This window comes from Schistocerca gregaria, chromosome 10 (genome assembly GCF_023897955.1).
Source record: "Schistocerca gregaria isolate iqSchGreg1 chromosome 10, iqSchGreg1.2, whole genome shotgun sequence".
Lineage (NCBI taxonomy): Eukaryota > Metazoa > Arthropoda > Insecta > Orthoptera > Acrididae > Schistocerca > Schistocerca gregaria.
In genome coordinates, this window is record NC_064929.1 from 136,040,998 (window position 1) to 136,056,206 (window position 15,209).

The 15,209-nt window shown below is 43.8% G+C and overlaps 1 non-coding gene across 1 annotated transcript; it reads left to right on the forward strand.

The window, feature by feature from the left end:
• The first annotated feature begins 12,052 nt into the window (after positions 1 to 12,052).
• Positions 12,053 to 12,127, forward strand: Trnas-cga (transfer RNA serine (anticodon CGA)). The gene has a single exon. It is a non-coding gene; the product is annotated as a tRNA-Ser (tRNA).
• Positions 12,128 to 15,209: the final 3,082 nt, after the last annotated feature.

A 15,209-nucleotide genomic window follows, 5' to 3' on the forward strand; every position in this document is an offset into this window, starting at 1 on the left:
GGTGCATTAGCTATATGACAGTGTGTATGAGATCACAGCAACTGTTGGTGCGTTAGCTGTATGACAGTGTGTATGAGATCACAGGAACTGTTGGTGCATTAGCTATATTACAGTGTGTATGAGATCACAGGTACTGTTGGTGCGTTAGCTATATGACAGTGTGTATGAGATCACAGGAACTGTTGGCGCATTAGCTATATAACAGTGTGTATGAGATCACAGGAACTGTTGGTGCATTAGCTATATTACAGTGTGTATGAGATCACAGGTACTGTTGGCGCATTAGCTATATAACAGTGTGTATGAGATCACAGGAACTGTTGGTGCATTAGCTATATTACAGTGTGTATGAGATCACAGCAACTGTTGGTGCGTTAGCTGTATGACAGTGTGTATGAGATCACAGGAACTGTTGGTGCGTTAGCTGTATGACAGTGTGTATGAGATCACAGGAACTGTTGGTGCATTAGCTGTATGACAGTGTGTATGAGATCAGAGGAACTGTTGGTGCATTAGCTGTATGACAGTGTGTATGAGATCACAGGAACTGTTGGTGCGTTAGCTGTCTGACAGTGTGTATGAGATCACAGAAACTGTTGGTGCGTTAGCTGTCTGACAGTGTGTATGAGATCACAGGAACTGTTGGTGCGTTAGCTGTCTGACAGTGTGTATGAGATCACAGGAACTGTTGGTGCGTTAGCTGTATGACAGTGTGTATGAGATCACAGAAACTGTTGGTGCGTTAGCTGTATGACAGTGTGTATGAGATCACAGGAACTGTTGGTGCGTTAGCTGTCTGACAGTGAGTATGAGATCACAGGAACTGTTGGTGCGTTAGCTGTATGACAGTGTGTATGAGATCACAGGAACTGTTGGTGTGTCAGCTGTATGGCAGTGTGTATGAGATCACAGGAACTGTTGGTGCGTTAGCTGTATGACAGTGTGTATGAGATCACAGGAACTCCGAGTACTGATAAAAGATGTTTATGAGCCTCGAAGTCAGATTATTGGCGGCGGCCGGGGTATCCGAACGGTTCTAGGCGCCATAGTCTGGAACCGGGCGACCTCTACGGTTGCAGGTTCGAATCCTGCCTCGGGTATGAATGTGTGTGATGTCCTTAGGTTAGTTAGGTTTAAGTGGTTCTAAGTTCTAAGGGACTGATGACCTCAGAAGTTGTCCCACAATGGTCGGGGCCAACTGAACCATTATTGGCAGTCTGACTGGGACACTAGCAGCATTGTAAGGCGTGTTTTCAGTATATTCCCAAACGTCGGGGACAGGTTCAAACTGCATGACGTCGCCTCAACTCTAGCATGGTCACATATCGAAGTGAAACATTGGCGGTAAACAGTTTCGACAAGAAGACAACAGAAGTTTTTAAAGTGTGAAGCCACAGATTATAGCTGAGGATTAGATGGGTAGATCACGTAACTAATGAGGAAGTATTGAGCAGAATTGGGGAGAAAAGTAATTTGTGGTACAAACCAACTAGAAAAGGGTACCGTTTGGTATGGTACATAGTGAGACATCTAGGGGTCTTGCAGCGGTGTACCGTAGGTCTCTAGAAGAGCGAAGCGTTCCAAAGGATTGGAAAAGGGCACAGGTCATCCCCGTTTTCAAGAAGGGACGGCGAACAGATGTGCAGAACTATAGACCTATATCTCTAACGTCGATCAGTTGTAGAATTTTGGAACACGTATTATGCTCGAGTATAATGACTTTTCTGGACACTATAAATCTACTCTGTAGGTATCAGCATGGGTTTCGAAAAAGACGGTTGTGTGAAACCCAGCTCGCGCTATTCGTCCACGAGACTCAGAGGGCCTTAGACACGGGTTCACAGGTAGATGCCGTGTTTCTTGACTTCCGCAAGGCGTTTGATAGGTTCGCCACAGTCGTTTAATGAACAAAGTAAGAGCATATGGACTATCAGACCAATTGTGTGATTGGATTGAGGAGTTCCTAGATAACAGAACGCAGCATGTCATTCTCAATGGAGAGAAGTCTTCCGAAGTAAGAGTGATTTGAGGTGTGCCGCAGGGGAGTGTCATAGGACCGTTGCTATTCACAATATACATAAACGACCTTATCGATGATATCGGAAGTTCACTGTTGCTTTTTGCAGATGATGCTGTGGTATATCGAGAGGTTGTAACAATGGAAAATTGTACTGAAATGCAGGAGGATCTGTAGCGAATTGACGAATGGTGCAGGGAATAGCAACTGAATCTGAATGTAAACAAGTGTAATGTGCTGCGAATACATAGAAAGATAGATCACTTATCATTTAGCTACAAAATAGCAGGTCAGCAACTGGAAACAGTTAATTCCATAAATTATCTCGGAGTACGCATTAGGAGTGATTTGAATTGGAGTGATCATATAAAGTTTATCGTCGGTAAAGCAGATGCCAGACTGAGATTCATTGGAAGAATCCTAAGGAAATGTAATCCGAAAACAAAGGAAGTAGGTTACAGTACGCTTGTTCGCCCACTGCTTGAATACTGATGAGCAGTGTGGGATCCGCACCAGATAGAGTTGATAGAAGAGATAGAGAAGATCCAACGGAGAGCACCATGCTTCGTTACAGGATCATTTAGTAATCGCGAAAGCATTACGGAGATGTTGGTTAACTCCAGTGGAAGACTCTGCAGGAGAGACGCGCAGTAGCTCGGTACAGGTTTTTGTTGAAGTTTCGATAACATAACTTCCCCGAAGAGTCAAGCATTATATTGCTCCCTCCTACGTATATCACCCGAAGAGACCATGAGGATAAAATCAGAGAGATTAAAGCCCACACAGAAGCATACGGACAATCCTTCTTTTGACGAACAATACGAGACTGGAACAGAAGGGAGAACCGATAGAGGTACTCAAGGTACTCTCCGTCACACACCGTCAGGTGACTTGCGAAATATGAATGTACATGCAGATAGATGTAGACGTGGGAGTGGAGGGGGGGGGGAGGGGGGAAAGGGGTGGGGATTTAAAAATCGGAGAAAAAGACAAAGAGATGAATACAGCAAACAGATTCAGAAGGATGTAGGTTGCAGTAGGTACTCAGAGGTGAAGAGGCTCGTACAGGATAGAGTAGCATGTACAGCTGCTTCAAACTAGTCTCTGCACTGACGACCATAGCAACAGCATTGCGTTAATGACTGTCTTCTGTAGTACTCCGTCTTCAGGCCACGAGTGGCCTTCCGGGACCATCCGATGGCCGTTTCATCCTCAGTGGAGGTCGCGGATAGAAGGGGCGTGGGGTCAGCACATCACTCTTCAGACCGTTATGATGGTATTCTTTACGGAAGCCTCTACTATTCGGTCGAGTAGCTCTGCAATTGGCATCACGAGTCTGAGTGCACCCCGAAAAGTGGCAACAGCGCATGGCGGCCTGGATGGTCACCCATCCAAGTGCCGACCATGCCCGACAGCGCTTAACTTCGGTGATCTCACGGTAACCGGTGTATCCACTGAATCAAGGCGTCTCCTATAGTATTCCATGTTGTTGTTGTCTTTAGTCCTGAGACTGGTTTGATGCAGCTCTCCATGCTACTCTATCATGTGCAAGCTTCTTCATCTCCCAGTACCTACTGCAACTTACATCCTTCTGAATCTGCTTAGTGTATCCATCTCTTGGTCTCCCTCTACGATTTTTACCCTCCACGCTGCCCTCCAATACTAAATTGGTGATCCCTTGATGCCTCAAAACATGTCCTACCAACCGATCCCTTCTTCTGGTCAAGTTGTGCCACAAACGTCTCTTCTCCCCAATCCTATTCAATACTCCCTCATTAGTTATGTGATCTACCCATCTAATCTTCAGCATTTTTCTCTAGCACCATATTTCGAAAACTTCTATTCTCTTCTTGTCCAAACTATTTATCGTCCATGTTTCACTGACATACAAGGCTACACTCCATACAAATACTTTCAGAAATGACTTCCTGACACTTAAATCTATACTCGATGTTAACAATTTCTCTTCTTCAGAAACGCTTTCCTTGCCATTGCCAGTCTACATTTTATATCCTCTCTACTTCGACCATCATCAGTTACTTTGCTCCCCAAATAGCAAAACTCCTTTACTACTTTAAGTGTCTCATTTCCTAATTTAATTCCCTCAGCATCATCCGACTTAATTCGATTACATTCCATTATTCTCGTTTTGCTTTTGTTGATGTTCATCTTATATCCTCCTTTCAAGACACTGTCCATTCCGTGCAACTGCTCTTCCCAGTCCTTTGCTGTCTCTGACAGAATTACAATATCATCGGCGAACCTCAAAGTTTTTATTTCTTCTCCATGGATTTTAATACCTACTCCGAATTTTTCTTTTGTTTCCTTAACTGCTTGCTCAATATACAGATTGAATAACATCAGGGAGAGGTTATTACAATTAATCCAATCAGTGTACTTACGTAACGTGAGAAATTACATTTATATGGAGTATGTTTATTATGTAACTATAGAACAGTTCAATACGTTCGTTGTTCTAATTACCGGATATTTCTTCTAGGCATTTTGACTCACTAATATCTGGAAGTATCCGAAACGGCTGCAGCAGATCGTTTTCAATTTTTCATGACGCTAATTGCAACAAAAGAGGTGGGGGGTTTTAAATAATACAAATTAATTGATTCAAAATCATGGCGAATGGAAGGAATGTCAAGTGATAAATTCGTACATTCGCGTTTAGAAGTCAGTCTGATCTGGAGTACTAGGCGCGATATATGGAAGTGTAACTGACTCGTATTTGAGTAGAGATCTGGGCTCTTCCTCCCGATGAGTTGCGTGGCTACTTTTTCCGATCGGACGCCGTCTCAACATTAATGATTCACAGACGAAACAATCAGACCGTAAGAAATAACGAGGATCTACAAAACGGTTCAAATGGCTCTAATCAGTGTGGGACTTAATATTTGAGGTCATCAGTCCCCTAGACTCGGAACTGCTTAAACCTTGAAACGTCCCCTTAGAAAAATTAATGAGTTACTGTGCTGATAAACCTCTTACATTATTTGATTTTCAAACAGCTGAGCAAAACTGAACGTACTCAGACATTTCTCTCTTTAGTTATTCTGATCAACACTGACCTGACACACAATATTTGTAGCGCAACGCAATCTGACTTTCAGTAATCCCAACAAAAGAATGGCCCTGACTAACAATAACCTATACCTCTCATGAATGACTTAAATCACAAAAATCTTCGTTACTCGAACTACTGAAATACAGCGACCGCCAATGCTGCCAGCTAAAGTAGATTCTACCTACTGAAGGCACTAACTACTGATAGGCATAGTTAGAAATGAAAGATTTTGATAGAGAACAAACAATGTATTTACCTTAATAATATTCAAAAGTCATGACATGTATATCAGTTCATTATATACAGTATTACAAATTTACTCTTTCTGATGGACACACGTCCAGATCGTTCGCTCTCAAAATTCTGCCATCTCTCTCTCCACATCCACCACCGCTGGTGGCTCACCTCCAACTGCGCAACGCTACAGGCTGTTCACATCCAACTGCCCAACACTACAATAGCAAATATTCCAACAATGCAAACCAGCCACAGACTGCACACAGCACAGTCAGTGATTTTCATACAGAGCGCTACGTGACGTTACCAACATGAAAACCTAAGCATCCTACTTACAAAAGGGCATCACACACATTCATGCCCGAGGCAGGATTCGAACCTGCGCCCGTAGCAGCAGCGCCACGTATCTACATTTGTAGGCCAAAAGATGTAGTTTGAACACTGGTACTGTAAGAAAGTATCACGCAACGTATGAGTGAGGCAACAAGAGTAAAATACATGACTTACCTGATGCCCGACGACTGAAGCTCAGAGAAGTCTTTACTAAAAAAAAATAACTGAACGAGCTTCTTCGCTCAAACTCAGTGACAACAGCGATGATGTGTATCAGGCTTAGTACAACCACTTCTCACCAGACAGTAGCACTGGTCAGAGTAAGAATTATGCGATGGCCACTTTCCCGGCTCCTCTTCACCTAAAATTTATCTATAGCATGAGACTGCAGAAATAAACCTTTCGTTCCCTGTGGTACAGCCTCGAAATACTGTTTGTCCGCTATCGTCCCGTCAGCAGCTATTTACGAAGACCGTAGGATATGCAACAGCCTGGAACCACGTTCCCTAGACACTCCTTTGTGGTCATCGGACAAAAAAGGTGACCGCCACCCGTCATCCCTCCACCCTTTTACACACACACTCCCTCTCCACTCTCCCTCCGCCCCACTTACTATCGGCACGACACGAGTTTTTATGCTCCCCGCTACTCATGTCCCTGTTTACAACTTCTGGTGGCCACATCGTTTTATAGAGCCGAAATTTTTTTTTTATAACCACAATAAATGGGGCTCGTATTTTTCCCCCGTCGCGTCATTAGACACGTTTTCGGACGAGCCTGCCGAGCTACTAACGATTTTTATCACGAGCTCCCTCCCGCGACTGATGGGGTCGCTCACCCGTTTGCGGCGTTTATCAGCACGCCCGTCTTCCCAATGGCCGACCGTCCTAATTGGATTTATACTCAAAGAGACACGAGAGATTTTACAGCCGATTTTGCCAACGTTGGGGCGATGCAGACAGAAATGTTCGTTTCTCTGACTCCTCACGCTAAGCAGCGATATAGCAACTACAGCCGACCCTCTATAATTTGACAATAATTCGGAAAACTCAATAATATGAATTTTTTCTGGTTCCATGAAAATACATAATAAATTATAACAATCGTACTGTTTTCGTCATCTCGGAAATTTTAAGTTATTGCAATGGTGAGGGCATTTCGGCAATCTTTATAGTTTGAAGTCAGGGCAATTACACGCTCTTTAAGCTGAAGCCTCTGTGATTACCACTGACTCCCCAGCCCTCCCCCCCCCCCCCCCCCCTACCACCACTACTTCCGTGATTCCCAGCAGAGGTTCAGACCACCTGTGCTTCCTCTCTCCGACGTACATTGAAGCGCCGAAGGATATGCCAAGTTGGCATCCGTATTCAAATACAGAGGTATGTAAATAGACAGAATGCGGCACTGCGGTCGGAAACGCCTGTATGAGACAACAGGTGTCCGGAGCAATTGATTTATTTTTATTTACATGTGACGTTGCGTACGACCAAGTTGACGAGCGAATCTCCAAGGTCCTGGAACGAGTCAGTGCATGAAATTACAACAGAAATGTAATAACAGATAAAAATAAAATGTTTATGAACCCGAAAACAAGCCGTAAATTTAAGTAAAAGCAATCAACAATACAACATGTACCAGCTTAACATTTCAAGAACTCTTCGACAGAATAGAATATGCGACCCATGAGGAAACATTTTAGTTTCGATTTGAAAGCGTGTGGATTACTGCTAAGATTTTCGAATTCTTGTGGTAGCTTGTTGAAAATGAACACGCCTGGTACTGTGGTCGAGCGGTTCTGGGCGCTTCGTTCCGGAACCTGCTGCTGCTACGATCGCAGGTTCGAATCCTGCCTCCGGCATTGATGTGTGTGATGTCCTTAGGTTATTTAGGTTTAAATAGTTCTAAGTCTAGGGCACTGATGACGTCAGATGTTCAGTCCCATAGTGCTCAGAGCCATTTTAGAAAATCTTCCAAGTCGGATGGGTCTTCTTTCACACTGTTTCAGACTTCTGGACGAGTTTACGTCCAGAGAGAGAAACAAGACTGAGACTCGGTAATCGTCAGCCACATCGTGGTATTCCATGAACCCTGTGGTTACTCCGCGAGGTCGCATGACTGCGAAGCATTATGTGATGATTATGGCTGGTCAGGTCCATCCCACAGTAGAGTGTTTCTTCCTCACTGAAAATGCTATGGCCGGCCGGAGTGGCCGAGCGGGTCTAGGCGCTACAGTCTGGAACCGCGCGAACGCTACGGTCGCAGGTTCGAATCCTGCCTCGGGCATGGATGTGTGTGATGTCCTTAGGTTAATTAGGTTTAAGTACTTTCAAGTTCTGGGGGACTGATGACCACAGCAGTTAAATCCCATAGTGCTCAGAGCCATTTTTGAAAATGCTATCTTCCAAGTCAACAGGGCTCCTGTTCACACAGCTTGCATCGTCAATTACGGGTTTTGTGAGCCCGAGCGTGAACTGTAGTATCTCGCCTTGCGATCAGTCAGCAGACCTCAGTATCGCTCGGCGTTGGTGGTCTATTTTTGAGATAAAGGTGCATGATAGCTATCCACCTCCATCATATTTATCGGATCTTGCCACTATTTTGCAGGAAAAATGGCATAATAATCCCGTGAAAACCATGAATAATCTGTGTTTATCAATTTCGTTTAGACTGTCGGCTTTCTTGAATGCCACTGTGTTCTTAACACCGTGCTGTACATGGTAATATGTTTGCTTACGGTGTTTCCATACTTTTGTTCACTCCTGTTATTTCTTCCGCCAAAAATATCTCAGGAAGGTAAAACTGTAGAGGACGGAGCTCACAAGGAGGTCTATGAACGAGGGTCGTTGCCATGCTCCATTCGCAGCTGGAAGAGGAAGAATGGGAAGTGATACTGGTTCTCGAAATACCCACTGCAACACACAACGTAACTCGCAGGATATATATGCAAATATTGAAAAATGAGTTTTGGTAAGGACTTATTGTGTCTTCCATATATCACACCCACACCAAACTATATCGTAACTACAAAGAGAAAGAGAGGGGGAGGGAGAGGTGGAGAGAGAGAGAGAGAGAGAGAGAGAGAGAGAGAGAGACGGAGCGGAGGGGGTGGGGAGGGGTGAAGCAGTAATGGGAAAAACTGTGGAAATCATTTCCATGCAAATGGAACCCCGTTGCACACCTACGTGAAAGCAGTAACATTTTGCAAGGTAAAGTTGGCAAGACTGCTGACGGGGTCGCCACTTTTTCTTTCCGCGAGACAGTCTCAGAAGCGCTGAGGCAGGGAATACGAGCGACCGATGTAGGGACCCTCAAGAGACTTGCGGACGCGCGTGTGCGGCGGAGAAAAACGTCTTCTCCGAATTTCAGCTACGTGGGAGGTAATATGGTGGAAAAGGGAGGGGGGTTGAGGGAGGCGTCACTGCGCTTTGGGGCGGTAACCAGGTTACGCTAAGCGGGGAAGATGTAAACAGGGAGAACCGAAAACACGCCATGTAATACGGTGCGCGCCGCTGAGTCTCCAGAATCAAATCCCCGTCTCGCAGAGTCTGCGAGCAGCGACCGAATACTTGGAAGGGCGGCTTTCTTCGTGCGCACCTAATGCCACAGATGAGTCGGATCTCTTATTTTCTCGACCGCTGACGGAAATGAACGCGCAAGTGTTGTTTGAATGCCGCCTAATGAGGTGAACTCTGGAAGCGGCGTTTTGCTGCTCCGGTACCAAAACCGCAGGAGACTTCTTTCCTTTTTGTTTTAGAAAGAATCATCGCGAGAGAATATAAAAATGTAATACTGGAGATTCCGCACAACGCACTAATGACATTGCCACATAACTCGTACGGTTACATTTAAGACAAAGTTGCAAATACTCCCAAATTCAATAAACTTAATTCACGAGGAAGGTGTATTTCCGGAATGTGCTCCAATTTAACAATCCTTGTAAATCGAAACTTTGCCTCCTGCTACCCTACGAGGCCAGCACTCGTGACGAAAAGGTTCTCATGTCTCTCCAGCCGTCTCGATGTTAGTGGCCTAAAAGCAGCGGGAATGTACTACAACCGCTACTGAAGAACTTAACTACTAAAAAACTGCTATTCACCGCCTGAACACCCACGAATGTGTTTGGGGGTTTTATTGAAGAGGAGCACATAATCAGGTTAAAGCTACTGCTTGTGGTCGCCAGTCCTAAAACACACTGGACTATCCTGTTCAAGCCTTCTGCAACCTGCATCAACTTTAATCTCTTTACTAAAAACTTCCTGAAGCCAAGATCGCATAAATATTTCTTTATTTAAAACAACCAGTTTCGACAGACTTTGCTGTATCTTCAGGTTTTCAAAAATCTGTTTCTTTTGAGACGTCCTCATTTTAAGTTGGACCTTAGGCCAAGTTTAAGGCAAATTTTCAATGTTTAGAATATTTCCAACTTATGTAAACAAATGTGCTACGGTGCACTGTATTTTTTAACATAACAGTCATCTATAAGTGGTTGATGCATGTAAGGACATGGTAATTTGCACAAGGTGTATTATATTTCTAAATATTTTAGTTGTGACAAATCTCTTACAGTGTTCTGTTTTCATCGCCATGACAACTTGGCGTGAGGTCCAACTTAAGGAGAACACGGTTCATAACAAAAATATTTTTTACGACGTGAAAATAAGAGCAAAGTCTGTCGAAATCGGATTTTTGGTTATAGATATATTTATGCGATCTTGGTTTTAGAAAGTTTTGAATAAGTAAATTAGATCGTCCCTTACTGTCTTCACAAAATGAGAAAATTCAACTGAATCTGTTTACTATATTATTCCCTCGGCCGCCTGCTAAAAGTCCCCCCCCCCCCTAAAAACACTCTCTTCCCTCCATTAATCAACGATTCCTTGATGCCTCGGGATGTGTTCTATCAACCGACCCCTCCTTTTTTTCCCCATTTTGATCCACTACCTGATCAGTTATTCGATCTACCCATCTTATCTGAAACGTCCTCGTGTAGCACCACATATCAAAAACTTTTCTTCTCTTCTTGTCTCAATTGTTTATCGTACACGCTTAACTTACGCACAAAGCTACACATACATTAGAAAATCAACGGTTTTATACCGCTCTTGAAGAAATTTTGCACATTTCACCTTCAAGACAAAAGGAACAGCGCTGTCTATATAAGATTTAGTAATCTGACTTGAAACACGTATGTACGTAACATGTATGGAAGAAAGATGGCTAAGAAAAATCTCTGAAAGTTCTTGGCCGATTTATTTCACATTTCTACAAGATCCTTTAAAGAGCATTTGGATGGACATAGGCTCCACTTTTTATTTTTATTTTTTTTGAAGATGTAGACAGTATATAAACTATGAATTACATATCTACCACTTTAATTTGTAGTTTAAAAATGACTTAATGCGTTATCAGTGATGAAATTGTTATTACTAAATTTCTCGACTGAAATTGGGGTATATTTACGAAAGTCAGAGCCACAATTTTAGAACCCGAATTTTATTAAAGAATGCCGCAGTTGAAGACGTATTCATGCACGCGTGCCGGGCTCTACAATTCCTTTTGCTATCACTCAAGCGGCTCAAACGGCTCTAAGCATTAAGGGACTTAACATCTGAGGTCATCAGTCCCCTAGACATAGAACTACTCATACCTAACTAACCTAGGACATCACACACATCCATGCCTGAGGCAGGATTCGAACCTGCGACCGTATTCATTCGGCATACTCCTTTGACACCCAGTAATACAAAGATGCTCTTCGATTTATGCTAAGACTATCACCAAAGCACATGGACACTCACTTTGCGTGGCAAACATTAAATATGTCTGGCAACACCGTGCACTGCAGGTAGCACTGAACAACAAAGGGGATAAGCTACAACGCTGCATCGCTCCTTTCTCAACCACTGCATCCCTTTCACGCCCTTCGATTCTTGTAACTGCAGTCTGGCATCTGTATGACAACTTGAAAATTACGTTTCGCTCCCAGTATTTTATGCCAGTTATGTTCGGAATTTCAAACTGTGGATTCAGACTCACACCGTGGATTGTTTCCTTCAAATGTATATATGTTACATAGTTTTGCATTTCTTGAATCCGTTTCCTAAGTAAGTCGTAGGGTCAGTATTGCCTTGTGTGATCTTGCAACACCAATTATCCTACAGCTTCTGACGCACTTTATTACTTCTATGAATAATACGTGTTAATCCAGAATGAGAATTTCACTCGGAACGGAGTGTGCGCTGTTACGAAACTTCCAGGCAGATTAAAACTGTGTTCCGGACCGAGACTCGAACTCGGGACCTTTGCCTTTCGCTCACACCCCGTCCTCACAGCTTTACTTCTGCCACTACCTCGTCTCCTACCTTCCACACTTCAGGACGGGGCATGAGTCTTGCTTGGGTAGCTCAGTCGGTAGAGCACTTGCCCGCGAAAGGCAAAGGTCCCGAGTTCGAGTCTCGGTCCGGCAAACAGTTTTAGTCTGCCAAGAAGTTTCATACGTGCCAATATTCTGTGAGCATGACTGACTAAATATATACATGACATGTATTCGCAGCTGCGAATAAGGACATCCTTCAGCTGTATAAAGGAATGACGACAATGAAAATTTGTGCCCGACCGGGACTCGAACCCGGATTTCCGCTTCTCACGAGCGGTGGCCTTACCATTTTTTTTAATCTCATTTTGTTCGCTTTTGTTCGTTGCTTGTTCGCTTCATCTGGTCGGGGCGGACGTCGTAAGACATCCGTTTAAGTTCGTTATTGATCGATTAACTCAGTTTTTTTTATTACAGAGGGCACCTAACCCTCTGACCGAACACGCTGAGCTACCGTGCCGGCTACCATTCGGCTATCCGTGCACTACTTATGACCAGACCCACACATCCATATGTCGTCAACTATGCATCTACAACCAGACTCGTACATACATGATGTATATTCCCGTACAGGGGAGATATTTTACTTCAAAATCGCTTTCCCAGTGTCGGCGGATAAATACGATATTGCAGTGCCTGTGTTCTTTCGAAATACGATGCACAGGTCCTGCAATATCGTATCGTACCGTAACTAAATATTCGGTTATGTAATACTCAGTGTCTTTCCAGCTACCTTCTTTGGAAGTACGGTTGTAACATTCCTCTTGAAGTCTTGTAAGCGCATTGTCATATCGCTGGCTTAGTTGTGGAGTATCTTTGCGGGCAGCCGCGGGACATGGAACAGATATGTTGTGTTGTGGGTAGCTCTGCATGTGAGAGGCATTGTTAGTATGGAATTTGAAGTGCTGCTACAAGTGCTATAACAGTAAAGTGATAAAATATGCAAATGGTTCAGGGAAAAATGCGTCAAGTAGTAGTTTAAAAATGAGCTGTGCTGCTGGTAAGGTATGTGTGTGTCCTCTCGTTGCGTGTCTTACCGTACAGTATCAATCATCCGCGCCGTGTTCGGTCTCCCAGAATGAACTGATGTGAATCAGTAGAAATTAGTCACCATAAAAGAGTGCAGTCAAGTGCCAGTGTCTTGTAGCGAGCGTCAGAAAGTGCGTTCGGCCATCGCGTTTCCGCATCATCAACAATCAAACGCGCCGCGACGGTTACCCGCACGCTCGTACAAGGAGGATTGTGAACTGTAAATTTAACTTTACGGACTGTGTTATATCATTACTAGTGTGAAGGAGGACTGGTACGACATCTGTGTATCCCTGGAGAGCGTAAGAACTTTCGTTCGATTACTCGGCTTTCGCATCATCAGCGCCTTGTTCGGTACGCATACGCTCGTCCAGTAAAGGAAACAAAAGAAAAATTCGGAGTAGGTATTAAAAGCCATGGAGAAGAAATAAAAACGTTGAGGTTCGCCGATGACATCGTAATTCTGTCAGAGACAGCAAAGGACATGGAAGAGCAGTTTAACGGAATGGACAGTGTCTTGAAAGGAGGATATGAGATGAACGTCAACAAAAGCAAAACGAGGATAGTGGGATGTAGTAGAATTAAGTCGGGTGATGCTGAGGGAATTAGATTAGGAAATGAGACACTTAAAGTAGTAAATGAGTTTTGCTATTTGGGGAGCAAAATAACTGACGATAGGCGAAGAAGAGAAGATATAAAATGTAGACTGGCAATGGCAAGGAAAGTGTTTCTGAAGAAGAGAAATTTGTTAACATCGAGTCTAGATTTAAGTGTCAGGAACTCATTTCTGAAAGTATTTGTATGGAGTGTAGCCATGTATGGAAGTGAAACATGGGCGATAACTATTTTGGACAAGAAGAGAACAGAAGCTTTCGAAATGTGGTGCTACAGAAGAATGCTGAAGATTAGATGGGTAGATCACATAAGTAATGAGAAGGTATTTAATAGGATTGGGGAGAAAAGACGTTTGTGGCACAACTTGACCAGAAGAATGGAATGGGTTGGTAGGACATGTTCTGAGGCATCAAGGGATCACCAATTTAGTATTGAAGGGTACCGTGGAGGGTAAAAATCGTAGAGGGAGACCAAGAGATGAATACACTAAGCAGATATAGAAGGATGTAAGTTGCAGTAGGTACTGGGAGATGAAGAAGCTTGCACAGGATAGAGTAGCATGGAGAGCTGCATCAAACCAGTCTCAGGACTGAAGACCACAACAACAACAACAACAACAACAACAACGCTCGTCCAAGTGATATCGTGGACAGATAATCATCAAGATTATTAATTGGGATACACATTTACGACTGTGATTTCTTATCGTCTCATAATATAGTTGTTCATAGCAGACGTTGAACAGTGTTGTGTTTTAACTTTGAGTGGCTCCCACAAACCCGCTTGCATATTTCGATACATAATTTCAGGCAAGCCAGCAGCAGCGTGGAGCAGAACACTACGACCGCCGCGGGATTATCAGGCACGTGGCGTGGACAGGGCGCACGGTCGAAACGAAAAGCCAGTTTAAGGGACCTTACCCATTTGACCACCCAAGCGTGTTACAGTCTGAGGGAATTTCGCATGTCTCATGCACCTTGATTAACGAGTGGGGCGTTATGAAGCTCGACACTATCAAAGGTCTTAATAATTCAAACGTTGTATTCCCTACTTTATTTTTGTCAAGCATCCTTTCTGAATTTCTTCTCTCAGAATCTCATCTCTCACCTCATGTTCATCTAGTTCCTCCTCCCGTTCCATAAAATTATCTTCAAGATTGTTCCCTTCGTATAACCCTTGTGCGTAGCAACTTCGGAAAAACTAAATCGACACGTCGCCCTACGTTATGACCATTTCGCGGCATTGTCGGAAGGGAATATATTTGTCCAGGCCTCCTGTACAGTGTTTGGCTACAGGTGCATCGCCGTGAGACTGAAATTGCGCAGCTACTGGAAACGTAGTCCAAACATAAAGCGCACGTGACAGTACAATTCTTGTGAGCAAAACGTCTGGATTTCACCGTGAAATTCTGGCGATGTACGGACCAAATACAATGAAGCATCCAGCCGTAATGAAGTGGTTACAAATTGATCAATGCCTCATAGACGTTTGTGTTAGTGGTCGGGATACACCATATGATTTCCATTTTTCGG